Source organism: Gymnogyps californianus, chromosome 26 (assembly GCF_018139145.2).
Source record: "Gymnogyps californianus isolate 813 chromosome 26, ASM1813914v2, whole genome shotgun sequence".
Lineage (NCBI taxonomy): Eukaryota > Metazoa > Chordata > Aves > Accipitriformes > Cathartidae > Gymnogyps > Gymnogyps californianus.
Window position 1 is genome coordinate 2,532,165 of NC_059496.1, and position 18,271 is coordinate 2,550,435.

Sequence of the window (18,271 nt, forward strand, 5' to 3'; positions counted from 1 at the left end):
TTGCCCATAATTGTATTCTTTCACTCAGTGCTGCAGCTGTTGGGTGAGTGGTAGCTTGGTCCCCTCATTGGTCTCTGAGGAGGTACCCTTAAGGTACAGTCCTTAGGCTTCACCATAAAATCACAGGAAAATGAAGGTTTGGAAGGGCCTCTGGGGAGGTCTCTTGTCCAACCTCCAGCTCAAAGTGGGTCCAGCCAGGATCATGGCCTTGTCCACATGGGTGTTGGAGATCTCCAAGGACAGAGAGGGTGTAAAGAAGATGGAGCCAGGCTCTTCTCAGCGGTGCCCAATGACAGGACAAGAGGCAACGGGCACAAACTCAAACACAGGAGGTTACGTTTGAACATCAGGAAACACTTTCTCACTGTGGGGGTGACTGAGCCCTGGCACAGGGTGCCCTGAGAGGTTGTGGAGTCTCCATCCTTGGGCATATTCAAAAGCCACCTGGACGTGGTCCTGTGCAACTCTAGGTGACCCTACATGAGCAAGGGGGTTGGACCAGATGGCTCCGGAGGTCCCTTCCAACCTCAACCATTCTGAAATTCTGTGAGACTTCTCAGAAGCCAACAAGCTCTGTTCTGCTTTCTGAACTGATGCAAAAGCCACAGACATCTGATTTCCAGAAACACCTGCAGAGCAGCCTACACTCTCCAGACCACATTCAGCCTCTCCCCGTGCCACCACGTATGCAAGGACACAGTGCAAGGCAGTTCCCAGCAAGACCCATCCAAGCATCCTGCTCCTGTCCCCCTCTGCTAGAGCTAAGTGTCTGGGAACCCTTGTCTTCCTCCAGGGAGACTTTGACTGTGAAAGGACCTCCACCATCATCAGGTTAGCACTTCTCTGTGCTGCAGTGCCTGCTCAGCCCAGTCCCTCGGAGCACCAGGATTGCCCACCCAGTATGCTCCGCTGTGGCTGACCCTGTGATGTGAAGGCACAGGCTGTTTCATGGGATGAGGTAAGGTGCACAGATAAAAGCACTGGGATCCAGGACTCCTGGGTTCTCTCTTTGCTGCTAGAGGATTTGCCTTGGTGGCTAAAGCAGGAGTGAGGAAGGCTGGCTCTCTCCCAAACCCTCCTCGGTGTCAGGAGCAGCAAGGGTGGCTGCTCCATGAGGAAAGGGAGCCGGAGCCGAGCGAGGTAACTACACAGGCAGAGGCGGTGGCCTCACCAACAAGGATGCAGTCCCACATATCCTAGTAAGGCTGGTAGGACAGACCCGGTGAGACCTGCAGCTCAAAAGCCAAATCCAGTCAAAGGCAGGGGGAGTCCCCACCGAGCTGCTTAGCAGCACCTCCTCCAACAGCTCTCTTCAAAGCCCAATGCCTGCACCATACCTAAGTTGACCCTGAACCAGGCAGCCAAACCCCCAGGAGGAGGGGGATGCACTCAAGCCCTGCCACTGCACCTCTGCGTGACACAAGGTAGGTCCTGGCCCTTCTCTGTTCCTCCGTTTCCCCACCTGGGTAGCGGAGTGGACACATCCCTGAGCTCTCATCAGACAGCAAGCACTCGTGGGCCCAGCGAGCAATTGCTCTTTGAGGCAAGGATTCCTGCTGGTGCCCTGCCGGCTGCCAGCTGGAACCAGCACCCTTCTTCAGGTTTGGAGCAGAGGGTCACAAGTTCCCAGCAAGCCCCATCTCTTGCTGTCTTCCCCTGTGCTTTGGAGTGCTGGCTCCCGGAGAGGCCAGCCCAGGGGATGTGCACCACTCACTTTGCTAAAGTTCCATCCCTCTTTCTGCTCCCTTTGCTTCAGCCGCTCCTGTCCTGAGCGTTCCCTGTGCAACATGAGCAGAGCCCTTTTCCCAGCTAACTCTCTTTACGCAGCACGTTACCCATGCTGGCAAGTGCTGGAGCCCAGTATCACAAGTCAGGGACCTGGAGAGAGCAACAACTGGCCCCAAGTCCCCCAAGGCAGTAAGAACTGAGCTACCTCAGCTCTTCAATCCATCCCATCCCGTGCTTCAGGATACCTCAGCATGCATCTAAATATTTATTTTACTTATGCAAAGAAGTGAGATGAAGAAACTTAATACTGGTGGAAAGAAACCTGTTTTAATCAGAGCTAGCAGGCACTACTGGAATCATCCAAACGGTCTGCAAGCAATTAAGACAATTAAAGTGAAGGTCACTAGAAGTGCACACTAAGCAGCCATCCTGACAGAGCACTTAAGTACAGAAGAGCTGGATACTGCAATGAAAACACTTTGCACAAACACAGCTCTGTTGGATTAGAGACTGACTTCTCCAAGGGGACAGACACTGTGCAGTGTCTGATGAGGGGGAGCATGGGGGCATGTGTTGGGCAGTGGGGCTGCACTGGTGCAGGGATGGGTCACAGGCGGGAGGCACAACACAACGATCAGGATGTGGAAGCAAGGACAGGCTATGAAGGAGAAATTAAGAAATATGACCTCAGTATACAGGCATGTTTTCAGGAAAGCGAAAGCTCATCAACCTGGAGCTGATGGGGGCTGCAAGCTACATGAAGAGCAAAATGAAGAGGTTCACCCACTGTGTCTGCAGTAAAAGGCTAGAAAAGGCACACGGGAGTGGCTGCAGAATGGAGAGGTGGGTCTCATAGCAGCAGACACAGACGGGGATGAGTGACTCAATGCCTTTTTTGGCATAACCTCACAAACAGCTGCACAAGCCAGAGGCTGGCCCCTGCCCTAACACCTCCCACATCACAAGCACCTGCACAACCCACCTGCAACCTCTTGCCCTATCCACTACTCTGCCACCAATGACAACACAAGCAGCTGCACAGGGCAGGGGCCTGCTCCTAAACTACCATCTCCTTGCCAGCATGGGACATCACAAGCACCTCCTTCAGCCCAAGCCACCTCCTGCCCTAGCACTTCCTCACGCACCTACGACCTCACAAGCACCTGCACAAGCCAGGGGCTGGCCCCTGGCCTCACACCTCCTCAACCACCTGCGACCTCACAAGCACCTGCACGAGCCATGGGCCTCCTCCTGCCCTAGCACATCTGCACGGAAATACCACAACACAAGCACCTCCACAAGCCACCTCTCCTTTCAGTCCCACTCACATCCTCACAAAACACTCACCTCAAAAGCACCTTTGCAAGCCTGCGGCCTGCTTCTGCCCAACCACCTCAGCACTCAGCACTGACATCGCAGGCACCTGCACAAGCCAGGGCCCTGCTCCTGCCCTATCACCTACTCACCCACCAGGGACATCACAAACACCTCCACAAGCCACCTCCAGCTTCCTGCCCTAACTGCTACACAGCCAACACTGACCTCACAAGCACCTGCACAAGCCACCTGCGCACTCCTGCCCTATCACCTCCTGCTCCACCACTCACAACATATGCCCTGCACAAACCAGGGACGGCCTCCTGCCCTAGCAATGACTTGCCAACATTACATCACTAGCAGCTGCACAAGCCACGGGCCTCCTCCTGCCCTAACACCTCATCACTCATCACTGACATCACAGGCACCTGCACAAATCAGGGGCCTGCTCCTGCCCTATTTCCTTCTCAGGCACCTGTGACACCATAACCAGCTGCACATGCAGGGTTCCTGCTCCAGCCCTATCCCCTACTCAGGGATATGTGATATCACAAGGACATGTAAAAGCCAAGCTCCTTCTCTTGCCCTAACACCTACTCAGCCACCAGTGACATCACAAGCACTTGTACAGCAGGACTGTCTTCACTGACAACACCCTGTGGTTTTGACCTCCATGTCCATCACTGTCTCCCATCTCCCCATGCTCTCCCCTCACCCAGGCACCTTTCTTACCCACCCCACCACCTCCCAGTGCTCCTGTCTGTCTTTCTGTTGCTCTGGCAGATGTCACCTTGAAAGCACTGTCCTAGCCAGCTCACCTGCCTCTCTTTCTCTTTTCCCTCTGCTCTTATTGTGACTGTGCCAGCTGTCTGATGCACTTTTGGACCTCATGGGCCCTCTTGTCCTGCCTCCCTTCTCCTGTGAAATCCTGTTCCTGCAAGAGAATTGACAACCAGTCAGTGCCTCCTCTGTGGCATCTTCCTGAGCTGCACAGCTGGTGGGAACTGTCACCATCAGCCCCAGCAGTGCCTGAAGTCTTCTCCTGGCACAGGAACAGCTCTGGTGTGCTTGGTGTGTACCATGCTCCCTGAAGGAGAACAGCAACACTCAAAGTTGATCCTGGGCAATGTCACGCTGGGAAGAGTTGTTTTGAAGGCAGGTTGGCAGCAGACCCTGAGGCTGTGCCGGCGGTGGCCACATGTGGCTCCTTCCAGCAGGATTTGGGAAAGCCCGTTCCCAGCTGTGAGCACCAGGCCAAGGGCATGGGGCAGAAACAGCCCCCTCCCCCAAGGGCCCCAGCCCCCAACTGCCCTCTGTCCCCAAACTACTAAAACTTCCAAACAGGCTCTGCCTCTAACTGAATGATCTTCACTTTTCAGAAAAGAATCCGGATACTTTCAACTAGCATTGGTTGAAAACAAAACCACTCTGCCCTGCCACAAATGTAAACAAATCAGTACATTAAGTTTCCTTTTAGTTCATCAAATTAAGACACAAGGCTGTCAGTTGTGCTTTCTGGTTATTGTGCCTGTTACATTGCTGTGTTCACATATAAAAAGAGGAAAAAATATCTAGAAACCTCTCTTAACTAGGTCAGAGGCATAGTCACTCTCACAAACATTGTTCCACACTGAGTCAACAAGCTCAGCCAAGAAATGCTGAGCAAATGGCCCAGCTGCAGCTTTCTCCCAGGGGTCCTCCTCTTTCTGCAGCGTTTGCGTCTGCTGCTGTTAGCAAGGTGCCTGCCAAGACAACGCTGCATGTAAAGATTCAGCCTCTTGCTGGTTCGTCTTTGACCTGGATTTAGAAGAGTGACCACAATGGGCAACTCATCAATCCACACCAAATCACGGACATCAGTATTTGCATTAGTCGGTCCCTCCTGTCTCTCTGTAGGAAAAAAACCCAAACCATGTTCCTATGAAGAAGGGTTTGAAAGCACGCTCATAGTCAACCTAGAGAGTAGCAAAACTCCCACGGACTACAGGGAAACTCTTGCCTTGGCGTACCAGTTTTCTTTTTGCTGTAAGGCACTGTGATGGGCCAAACTAATCCTCTCCTGCTGCCTTAGCATGCGCTAGTCTAACGACACGTTGCTTTATTGGGCTTGCAGAGAAAGATGACGGTTAGCCTTGGGACAAGCTGAAGGTTGTCCAGGATTTTCTGCACTTTTCAGCATTCATGTTTGATATCCTGTTTGGTATAAGTAAAGACTGAAGAAAGAAATGGATAAGGTTGATGAACATTGAATCATTATTAGTATAAAGGTGGATAATTATTACTATAGTGGTGACAATTTTTTAATGTAAATAAAATTGTATTATTATAAATAAATATCATTATCAAGAAGCAGCCTTGCCTTCTCTGTTGACTACTAATTGCGTATTGCTCTTATCATTCCCTGGAAATCACAAATCCATGTGCACCACTACTTAGCTTATCAGGTAGGAGGATGCTTTTTTCTATTTCAGGGCCTTGCAAGTATCCATTTAGGACGTCGCCGTGATGAAAATGGCCGAGCGAACTGCTTGACTTGCAACCCCACCAGGTACAGAAGGAAAATGCTGTCAGGTTTGTCCTCTTGCTCAGACATCTAGCCGCACAAGGTGACCAGAGCATGACTGCTTCCATGAAAGATACGTGGGGTTTGCTGTTCACCTGGACTCCACTGCTGCTCTCAGACCCCTTCCCAACTCCTCTCCCGCTGCATTCTACTTCTATAGGGCACAGAATTCCTAAATGTTGTCATTTGGAGTTGAAAAAGGCACAACCAATGCCCAAAGAGAAGCACCTTTGCTCATTTTGCAGTTAACGTCACAGCAGAATGCGGAGCAGTTCCTATGTGTGTCTACCCTGGTTTTGCATCAGAAAGGGATTTCTCACATGGGATGCCTTGCAACAGGGTTTGTGAGCCTGCCTTCGCCTCACACCTCTCCTGCTTCTGCTTGCTGGCCAGGGCTCCTCCTGGCTCTGCCAGGCTGGAGAGCAAAGCGGGGGTCTTTCAGGAGGCGCATCTGTCTGACGTGCCACATTCACCTCTATTCCATGGTCACCAGGCTCTTGCGACTGCAGCTCTGGAAAGCAAAAGCATGAGGAATGACACGTGTTGGGGTTGGCGGAGCTTTAAAAGTCATGACTACACCTGATGATTCAGCAGGGTAAACTAGATCCAAAGAATGTGCGGGAACATGACTTCTGTGAAGTAAAGAAGGAAAAAATATACCCCAACAGAAGATGGACATCGGCCGTCTCCATCAGCCCTCTGATGCCATGTGCTCTGCAACCTCTGCTGCCCTGCTTGGGAAGGATTCCTAAAATGCTATGTCACGCAGAAGATGTCAGACCACTGGGTCTCACCATGAAGAAGAACAAACACTTCCTCTTCGTTTGAGGAACAAACGATTCAATCAACAAACGATTGAGTCAGTGGTGACAAGGCAAATGCAATAGGACACTGGCAGCCTCTCTGCTAACCATCGATGTTGAAAAAACACGTCTCTTCCTTCATCACCTCATCCTCCTCAGAGGAAAAGGCAGAACAGGGAACACACAATCTAGTGGGTCAGGACAACCATGTTCTCTTTCTACCCCTGCCAGAAGTGTCCCTGAGGAAACAGCGCATCTGAAACACCTCTACTTGATTTGAATGGTACCCGTCTCCTACAGCAGAGCTGAGAAACCTTCCTCAGAAACATCACAGAATCATAAAATAACAGCTATTGAGCACACAGGATGGTCCGCACTTGTCAGTGGGAAGGGCACGAGACCAAAACTTCCACACCAGACGAGGTGAAGTGCTATGTCAGTGGAGAAAAGCCTCTGTGCAGCTGGGCAGCAGCATGGGAATGTTCACAAACCTCAGGCCGTGTCTGATGAGCATCTGGAAGGAGTCAAGAAGCCCTGGCTTGTCTCGCAGGATGTGTGCTGAAACCTGAGTGAAGGTCATTGACCCTCTGGAAAAAGGTCACCCTCTTTAGGGTGACACGTTTATTAGTGTTAAAAGTGACAAATTAGACTAAAAGACTGTAATGGAATGGAGTCAGGGGATCCAATTTGTACTGGGACAGGTCTCTGTCTGTACTGGGAAGGGGCCAGGGGGTCCAGTTTGTACTGGGACATGGGCCAGTCTCTACTGGGACACAACCAGGAGATCCACTTTTTACTGGGACTGGGCCAAGACTATACATGGAATGGAGCCAGGGAATCCAGTCTGTACTGGGACGGGGCTCACTCTGTACTGGGAAGTGGCCAGGGGGTCCAAAAAGTACTGGGACGGGGCTCAGTCTATACTTGGAGGTGGCCAGGGGATTCACTTTGCACAGGGACAGGGACCAGTCTGTACAGGCAGGGGTCCAAAACGGAACCCTGCAAGCACAGAGCCCTAGTGTTCGTGGTGCTGTGAAGGCGCTGCCAAGGGAAGGTGAGGGCCACCAAGAGCTTTCAGTCCTGGCCACTTGTGTGTGGGAGCCCGAGGTGGAGGGTGTCCATATTGGAGCTGGGCTCTGGCGAGGCTGAGGGGGTAGGTGAAGGTGAGGATGAGGTGGCAGAGCAAGCACAGAGCCCCTTCCCCCTGCGCTGCCTCCCTACGACACAGAAAGGCTTCCCGCACGCTGCCAGTTAAGACTCAGAAAGGCTTTCCCTGTGCTGACTCATTACGACACAGAAAGGCTTCCCCTCTCCTACCTCGGTTCGTCGCAGGAACCCTTACCCCGCGCTGCCTTAGCAGGACACAGAAAGGCTTTCCCTGAGCTGGCTCGGTACGACAGAGAAAGGCTTCCCCCATGCTATCTCAGGGAGACACAGAAAGGCTTCCCTCGCGATGATTCAGCTGTCTTGGAGAGGTCCAGAGGAGCTACCAGGCATGGCCCTACCTCTAACATTGACAAAGCGCCCAGGCGGAGACTGGGGCTGCTACCCGGGATTTCAGCTGTCTCCACAAGATACCAACACACTCCTGGAGATGAATGGGAAAATTCCTGGAGAGCTAACACGAATGGACTTGCCTACAACATGGACAAAACTCCTCGATTAGCTACCTTGGAGGAGTCTGCGGCTGATCCTGTGGAATTCACCTGTCTCCAGAGAAAGCCCAAATGCTCCCGCAGATGCCTCAGAGGAGTCCCAGACAGATACAGGGCACGGACCTGACTCCAACACACACAAAACACCTTGGGTAGCTACCTTGCAAAAGTCTGGGATGGCTACCTGCGCAATTCAGCTGTCTCCAGGGGAGGCCAAAACACTCTGGACGTTCCTCGGAGGAGTCCTGAGGAGCTACCGGGCATAGACCTGCCTCCAACACAAAGAAAACTCTTCAGCTAACGGAAGAGGAAAATTGTGCTGCTGCTACCTGGGACTTTAGCTGCCTGTCAGGAAACTCAAAACACTCTGGCAGATGTCTGGGAAAAGTCCTGACGCAAAAACAGGAATGCACCTGCCCCCAACATACACAATGCTCTTTGCGTAGCTACCTTAGAAGATTCTGGGGCTGCTACCTGGGAAGTCGCTCATCTCCAAAGGAAACCAAAAGACTCCTGGATATTCCTGGGAGGAGTTCCAGAGAGCTACCGGGCATGGACCTGCCTCCAACATGCACCAATCTCTTGGGGGATCTACGCTGGTGGAGTCTGGGGCTGCCGCCCAGGCCTTCAGCTCCCTCCACAGCAGGACAAAACACGTTGGCAGATGCCTGAGAGGAGTCCTGGGGAGCTACAGGGCATGGACCTGCTTCCCATTTCTATCAGCAATCAGTCATGATTGGAGCAAGGGCAAAGCCTGTAAATTTCAAATGCATTTGAGTTACATGACTCTTCAACATACGCCATGACACCATTTCACTAGACTGAAGGCTGACAGCAGTGTACCAGGACACTCCTTTCTGGACACTTCACTCCGGGGTAGAAATCCTAGACGCTTCCTTTAAGGACAGAAACCCAAAGAGCTAAAAGAAGTTCTTTAAAGTCAGCACAGCAAAGAAAAAGCAAGCAAGCAAACAAAAACGGCAGGGAAACCCCTGAGGCACTAATGAGGAACAAAGGGTCTCCCTTTGGGAGTCCACTACCCCTCACAAAACGGACAAGTGGCTTAAAAAGAGATTCCTGCAAAGAAACGGCACATCGAAGATAACCTTGATAACGCCAGCACAAGTGACCGCCGTGGAAACGGCAGCGCTGACCCTTCTCCTGCTCCTCCTACGAGCTCTTCGCCAGCCACGTGAAGATGCAAAACCAAGCATGAACAAATCAGATCTGAGAAGAGCCTGGCCCCAAAAAATTAAAAATTATCAGGAAGTCTGTTTGAAATACGGCTTCACGTCCACTCTCGCGATGATGAACCTTGCCTTAAGCACATGTCGTGCCTTGAGATAGGAGCTAAGGACAGTATGAAGTTACCCCCACGAGCAGACGTTCAAAACCAAAGCACCCAGAACACCAGACAAACCTGCACCATGTTTTCAGCGATGTTTCAAGTCACGTGATACTCAGTCCACGACTTTACAAAACATCATTAAACTTAACGATAGCAGCCTCCTTGCAGGTTGCTTACTCACAAGCAAAAACCAAAAAGCCACGTACCCTCGGGGAAACCCTTGTCCTTCCGGGTGGCTGCTGTCTTCCCACGGCTCTTCCTCAAAGCAGGACAAATGACCGTGAATTTGGTAGTCCACACAAATTACGAAGCACACTTACTCGTCCGACAGTCATTACCTATGGGCCAGAAGTCCTCCCACACCCCAGAAGTGCCCATTACTCCTCCAGCAGTCATCCGCTATGGACCGCAAGTCCTCCAGACCTACCTACCTACCTACCCACCTACCCACCTACCCACCACCTACCGACTTACTGGAAATGAGTTGGACCACAGCAGAAGTGACACTGGCCCAGCCGGTCACGCACACCAGACCACAAATGGTAGTTACAAGACAGAAAACACAACATAAACCACCAGAACTGTAAAAAAAAGCCAACCCGAAGCCACAGCATACACAAATCAAAGGCCCCTGTCCAAACCCTACACAGGCAAACAAGCTAAAAAAGGACTCTCCAAAAAAGCAATCCACCCAGAACACAAGAGAAGCCAAAAATAACATAACCCCAGGAACCCAGGCCCAACAAACCCAGATCCTCTCCAGAATAATAGCACCCTTTAATCCTGACTCGCTTAAACTCAGGCATCCCAGAACCCTACCACTCTGTAACCCTTGCACACTGTCACCCTAGCATCCCAGAACCCTAGCACATTGTAGCCCTAAGATATCCAAAAAATGAACCCAAACTCCCTGGAGATCTCCGGCTGGGCCTTCAGGTGGCCCCGCCTCTCAGAAGTCCCAACTTTGAAATGGGAATGGGACAGCATCCATCTTCACATCACCTGTCACCCCCGGAAAAAGTGCCTGCCTTAAACACTCCCGGGGAGAAAGGCTGGGGCACTTGGAGACTTTCAACTGGCCCGCCATCACCACGGGGCTTCAGCTCATCATTTCTGTGTCAGAGCCACCAAGCACATCAGCCCGTCCTCCCTGAGACACCCCTTGGGGCAGCCGTACCCAGAGCCAGGCGGCTGGATATGGCCTTTGCTTGATGGGGAGGTGCTTCCTGGGAGCAGGATCTCTCCTGGGGGCACGGGGAAACTCTCCTCAGGCCTGGATGCCTGAGAAGCAGCTCTGCGCTGCTCCATCTCTCACCAAAAACCAGGGGAAGAGGAAGGCTGCTTTGCTGGCCTCCAAGACAATCAGCTCACCTGGGATGCTCTGTGGCCAGCACGTGCCTTTGCTGTCAGGCGGGTCTCAGCTTCAGCAGCGCTCCTCAAACATCTGTCACCTCCCTGCAGGATGCTCTCCAGTGCACAGCATGTCTCCACTGGCTCTCCCTGGGGATAAAGATCGAAAAGGAGCAATTTGCTTTTCTTTCCCCCACTCCCAGAGACTCGTGAGAGAGACCTGCCACCTCCAAATCAGCTGTGTGACAGGGACACCACGTACGAGCTGCAGACGTCGGTCAGGATGGCTGCAGGGAACGGGCAAGACATTCTGCAGTGCTACCGGCACTGGCAGAAAGCAGAGCTGGAGACAACGGGGGAAGCCCAGGGCAGCTGGCAGCCAGCGGTGGGGCCCAGCAGGGTGCAGTGCCTGCAGAAATGCCCGGCTCCTTGAGCCTCAGCCCCAGGGCTGCAGCACGGGGCCGGCACCAGCTGGGGATTCGCTAGGAAAAACCAGGCAGGGCTGACCCTGAGCCCCCACACATGGCCCCGGCCCCGCGATATGGTCACCCGTCCCTTTGCCCATCGCTGCCATGGGATCCAGAAAGCAGCGCCACCAGCCCTCACGTGGTCCTGAGCCATCTCTTCACAGCTGCTGGACATGGAGCCGTCCTGGGACTCAACAGGCCTAAAAACAAGGGAAATTGCCCAGAATTAAGCTGTTCTCAAGTTTTGGCAGGCAGCATGTTTTTCTGAGCTGCCTGGAGGTGCCGTTCCTGGGGAGCGCTCAGGAAACAGGGCAGCTGCCTGTACCTGCGGGCAGGCAGTGGATTGTGTGCAGTGGGAGTGAGCAGTGGTTTGTGCGGCTGTTGAATGGAGTCGAGCTTTAAAAGTGTCCAACCTGCTACTCCTGGTTCCTTTTCCTTGCAGGTTGCATTTGGAGTTCAGATGGGGCCGGGGGGAGTGTTAAGCAAAACCAACAAGCAAAGAAACAAACAAACAGCTGGGAAGGTTTCTTCCCCCTAGCTGGGCTTTTTTTCCCTCAGTCCTGAACACTCTGCGTGCAATGATCATCACCAATATTAGGGCGCAGGATTGGGCACAGGGCAGGGCTTTTGCACGCAGCACATTCCTTGAGGCTCTTGGAAATGCACCTCCTGGGGAGTGCTCAAGAAATGGGGGCAGTGCCCACAGTTGCTGGTTTTGGTCTTTCTCCCCTCTCTCTCTCTTTGGCTCAGTGTGCCTATTTCTTAATTCCTCCCTCTCTGTCTTTAGCCCATCACCATTTTTGGTCGTCTTCTTTCTCTGCCCACCTCCCTGTCTCTATTTTCTAATTCCTCCCTCTCTCTTCTATAGCCCAGGGCTATTTTTTTCTTTCTCACCTTTCTCTCTCCTGCTCCCTGTCCTTCTCTTTTTTCCTATCGCTGTGTCCTGCTTCCTGGTCGTCTTTTTTCTCCGTGTCCTGCAGCCTGTCCTGTAGCCCCTGCTCAGCTGGCTGCGCCTTCTCTCTTTCTCTCTGGGCCTCTTGCCAGCTCCCTGGCCCTTTCCGCTCTTCCTCTGGCTCCAGCCTGGAGGCCATCGCTGTTCTGTCCTTCGCCGCCTCCCTCTCCTGACCCGACTCCCTCTCTTTGTTTCTCACTCTCTGGATTGTTTCCAGTCCTTCTCTTGCTCTCTGTCCTGCTCTCTGTCCCCTGCCTCTCCCTTTCTCTCTCTCAGCCTTTTCCCCTCTGTGCCTCTGTCCTGCTCCCTGTCCCTCTTCTCTGTCCCTCTGCTCTCCTGCTGCCATGGGGCCTGTGGAGGAGTGGGGTCCAGCTGGGGGGACAGTGTCCCTGCAGGGTCAGACAGGAAGAAGGAGCGCCCAGTGGCATACCAGGTGCTGTAGTCCTGGGGTATGGGGCTGATGGGTGGCCATGTTGGTTCCCAGGGCATGCTGGGAGCTGTAGTTTCCAGCACTCAGCTTCCTAGTGGCCATGTTGTTCTCAGGTAAAGCAGGAGGCGCACTCTCTGCTCCAGCCACAGCAATTTTGCCCAGGTTCCTCTTTAGTCAGAGCATACTTCTCTTTATAAGAAGTCTTTAACTTTGATTGCTGCAAACACTCCAGTCCAAGGCACTCAGCAGGTGGCTATGGCAACCCCTGACATAAGTGGTCTAAAATAAACCAGGTAAAATAATGAGGGGATAATAATACGGTTTGAGTTCAAATAAACCTTTAAGTGTGACTAATGGGTTTACATTTAAAAAATATTCATACGCCGCATTTCTGGGCTACACATTAGTAATGGTTCGAGGCCCATTGTTCATCCCACTGCTGTAGGTGGTCTCCAAAGAATACTGTTAATAGATGCCTCCTGCATTTGTTAACCCAGCACTCAGCAGGAGAAAAAAGTCTTGTAGCTCCACAAAATAGAACTGCTAAAGGGAGAAGAGAGAGGGGGAGGGCTCAGGGAGGCAAGATTACCCCTGCAGAGAGCGCTACAGCCCTTCTCAGAGGCTGACCTCACTAATTTAATAGGAGTCTCTCCTCAATATTTTTTTTTTCCCCAGTCTGTCTCTATTGGTCCCAAATCAAAACTAGCAATTAGCAGCTGGCTGATAAGTGCTGTGCATGCTCAGGATGGGACAGTCATTACCCAAGCAAAGCTTATGATTCAAATAAATAGTCTAACGTATTTCCTTAACTTGTGGTGAGGAGAAGTGGAGCTGGGATTGTCTGTTCCTGAGGAGCTGGTCTCCTGAGATTACTCCTCCAGCACGACTGCTAGCCCGCTAGCGACGGGGAATTGCAAGAAAGCAGAACTGAAATTTGCTGGAGCTACTCATGCTGTTTCTGGTGGGCAGTAAACCTTTAGACATCCTGATTTTCAGAATATAGCCACAAGAAAAATGGGAGACCGTGTTCCCTCTTACCCTCCTTTTCTCCATATAGGCTTCCTGTCTTCATCCTGCCCTTGAACAGAGCCTGTCCCTTCTCAGCTTTGCTTTGCCTTTTGACTGCGGGTCACACAGAAGCAAATAGACCTGTCCTAACATCAGGGAAGAATTCATCCTTCAGACCTGGCAACTACCCCAAGGATTTTTGATCATAAATCCTGCAGCAATCCTTGCAGCTTATTTCGTTGGTTCACCCTGAAGCATCTAATACATAAAAGATTATGAGGTTAGTTTTTTCCAAAGTACTGGCATTATGAAGCGGACATAGTAAACATAGAGTGGGGTAGGTCCCTTTTTTGGGCATCCTCCCTCCTTTCTAGGTAGTTACAGAAAACCCAGAAGATCATAAGCAAAGGGGCTTTGTGGAGTTAGCTTTTCTTGTCAACAACAACAACTATATTTGAGTGTATTTACGCTGAGTAGCAAGATGGGTAGCTGTGCCTTGCACCAGCAGTAAAGCATTTACTCTACAGCCCCTGACCATGTCCCCTTTTCAATTCAAAAGTATTGTCTTTCTGACTAAGCTGCTCCGGTCTGAAAGAGAAGGAATGACTAGGAAGCAGTGACTGTGAATGTGCTGTTGTATTACCCGGCACATTAGGTCTAGCCTACAACACCTTTCAGAGCGCGGACAAAAGTTGGCTATTAAGTCGAAAGTTGCCTAGACACTGGCTGTTCCTCAGGAAAAAGTAGTTAAATAAAGGAAATCTACAGTAAAAACACTAAAAGAAGAAAGTGGCTTTTGGTTGATAGAAAGATGGAAAAGAAACTCTGCGTGAGTGGAAGTGGATATGTATGGAAAGCAAAACAATAGTCCAGATGACAAGAAGAATTGAAGCCAGTGAAATGGTCAAGGTAATAGGGGTTCAAGAGGAACGGAGGGGAAAGAACTTCATGAGAGGTTGTCGCAGGAAGACTAGACAGCAATATATTTCAAAAGTCAATCTTCTTTAATGATATCAAGATAGAACGGTCCAAGTGAACAGGAATGTTATGTTGTATTGAGATACAACAGCCAGATTGGACAGGAATATCAGGTCGTAAACACTGCGATAAACACAACTTAGTTACAGGTTCAGGGTGTCAGCTGGGAACTATCACTACATGAACTATAACCAAACGTAAGCTTAAAATGATGACTCAAAATGAGCACTCACTCACCGGTAAGGCGAGGCACTCAACCCCGGGGAGTTTCCTTAGATGGCATCCCGATGGAAGGGGAGAGTCTCTGACTGCAGACCCGCTGCTCCGAGGAAGACGGGCTCAAAGGGCTCTTCCGGCGGGCTCCATTTATACCCGAAGTCGGATCGGGGCTCGTGGTCATATATGGTCAGCGGTCTGGAAACTTGTCACTGTCTACGTGACTCCAGTTATCACATGGCTGGCCAGCTCGACCCCCAAACCGCGGCTTCTAGTTTTAACTCTTTCCTTTCAGCAGTTGAGAAGTTCTGCTCTTTATCGGGTGGGTGCACCTGCCACACTCCACCCCGTGACCACAGTCACGATCCGACTGGTTTCTTTGGAGTGGTGGTACAGTCACCTCTTGCCTCCAAAGTTAAAAGGGAGCGCAGTTTTGGTGAGAATTGATGCTCATCATGAATCATCATTTCTTTGGCTATTTTACAATTCTAACGGAACATCTGCTATTTGGGTTAGTTCTAAAGGAGCATACGTAACAACGGATATGAACCACGTTATCATATGTTTAACACAACTTAATACAATACAAATGGCAATGATTATGATTATAACCACTATCAAGGATTGTAAAAGACTGGTTAACCATCCCGACAGGGAAAACCCAAACGCACTGGAAATCTTTCCCAACCAGTTGATGTTTAATGCGGCAGCAATTGCCTCTGAGTCCTTTGCTACTTTCTTCATTTTGTCGATTTGGGTTCGGAGGGGTATGGATACATTTGGGATATAAATGCAGCAGTCATCTACTCATCAATTTAGCACTCCATACTAAAGGTGTTCCTTTAGCAGCATCAGGTCTAATCCCGCTCGGTGCTGGGCGGTCATTTTGCTGGTGTGTTGTAATTGTTCATTCAAGAGTTCTAAGCTGTCAGATGTAGAATTGGCTCAAATAGATACTTGCATCAATAGGTCATAAATGGCTTGTGGGTTTTTGAGGGAGGCAGTCCCCATTCCGAACATGGCCTCCAGCCACTATCCCAGTCGCGTTTTTGCTCTTTGCCACGTTCCCTTCTTTAGCGGTTGTATCTCCGGGGGCTGCGATCCCACCACTTAGGGGCTATAGGCCCTTCTCGGTAAATGGGACAAAGGGAAGGCAGGGCTACTGTGCAGGCCATCCCGGGAACAGTTGGGTGTAGCCGGGAATACAGACAGCCACTGGAGTATGCCCACTCTAGATTGGGAGGGGCGGGCACATCAGATGTTTGGCATATGCCTTGTGTGGGGGCATGAGGAGGACAGTCCCCATAAGCGTTACATTTTAGGGCAGTGGGCCACACATAGCTGGTATTACTACACAGACAGCCCTGTACCAAAGCTTCCTGAATGGGGCGGGGCATGTATCATCACAATAATGGCCTTTTATCTATATTTTACATTGCATTTCTGTTTGGCAGTCCCAAAGTGTTGGTTTTTTTTTTTTACTGGTGGGTGCCCCATTCCTTTGCGCAATCCAGTCAGGTCCCCATGTGCAATTGAGGGGATGTTTTTCCCAGGCTCCCTTGAACCCTGGTTCTTGACAAGCGTTGGGGCAATTGCTACCATTACTCTCGGGGTGTTTAATACACCAGGTGGCGTTTAACAGTTCAGTATATTGCAGGGAATGATCATCTGTTTTCCATTGGTCATGATGTTCAGTAATTCCCCAGGGAACATTAAAGCATGGCATTGTACCATTAAAACTGCACCCCGTGGCGTTATTAGGGGGTAGGAAGAGGTAATTACACTTTGCCTTCCATATTGAATTGGCATTTATTGCGCCAGGTGACCAGCTATAGATGGTATGAGTGTGACCTCCATCCTTTCCATCCGTTCCCCAGGCCCGGCTGGAATTATTGCACTGTTGCCATGTGAGTTCAAGGGTTAGTGATATATTAGTGGTTTGCACAAAGATTGGTAGGGGCTCCTCTACTGACTTAGGGCTGGGCAGACAGGCTGTTATTGAAGTTAAGTTCACCATACGTGCAAATCCCACTATCAGTTGGGCCACCACCTTGCTGTCCAGGTTCTTGTTGTCCATGCCCGCTGTTGTTACTGCCATCAGTGGGAGTGTCCGAATAGTTTGCTTTTCCATAGTCCTGCAAGAGGACACAAATTGCACCTCGGGCCTTGGGACCGGGTCTCAGAAATTAGGAATTATCCATCGAGTACTTATGCGATGGCCTTTCCCTTTCCTATCTAAGGCCTCCCAGGCATGTAAGCCTCTGGGTTTCGCCAGGATCGTGGGTACAGTGCCAACAGAGGGCAGTTTTACCATGACGGGTTGGCCTGTATGTTCTCAATGGGAACTGGCCCTTTTGCTTGTCCGGTTTGGGAGCGTCGCCCGTTAATGGTCCCGTAGGACAAAAATGAGGTAGGTACCATCGTTTGCCTGCCAGCATATCGAATCCCAATATGTTTCCCTTATAAGGGCTCAGAGCCACCTCCACAAGTTTCGGTCTCTATCGGGGCAGGTGCACCTGCCACACAGGTTAACTAAACACTCTTCCACCCCTCCATCCAAAACAGAGGGCAAGTCTCTGAGACCGAGATAGAGATAGGGCAGGTACGTGCAGAGGCAAGAGAGGAAAAAAGCTTACTTAAGAACATAACTTTTGGTTCTTAAAACAGTTAGCAGCATACAGTGAAGAGAAAGTGCAATCAGAGAGCAGAACACCTTAGCCAAGCAGCACCTCCTGACCCTGCCCACCTTCCCCTTTAAGCAGGGTGTATGCTGCAGCCAGAGAAACCGTTGCAAAACTGCGGCTTCTGGCAACTTATTCCTGAAATGCACTAGTTTTCTTTTGGAGAACTGCAATACTGGGATGGATTCCCCAGTGCTCAAAACTCAGTAGTGTCTATTTCAACCATGGGCTTAAAAGTATACATCATATGCTGTAATTTGAAGAACTCAGTCCATAAAAACCATGATTAAACAACAAACAATAGATAAGCCAAAAAGGGGGGCAAAAAAGGAAGAAACCATACACACAGGGAGTCCAATGGCTAACCAATTTCTATCAAAATGTCCATCGCAAGTGAGTGGTGTATCGTGAGAGATCCACTGTTTACATTTCCAATACTATAAACAGTATCCTGTTTTTCATAACATGACATGCAGCATCCAAACCACAGAAATGTAGAAAAGGCACAGGCAAGGAGAAACACATCTTCATAGCATTACATTCAATAGCTGTTTAACGGTGAGCCTTCTTTTAGAGCTGTCCAACAATGCTGACTAATCCAGGTGACCTGTTTAATCAGACTTAATTGTCAAAAGGATTAACAATATCTAAGTAAAACAAGGCATGTATACATTAAAGAAAACAGCATGGAACTGTACTGCTTGTGAACTGTTTACAAAAACATACAAGATGTTGGATGGCACAAAGTATATAGTGCTAATAGAAACTGTTTAAG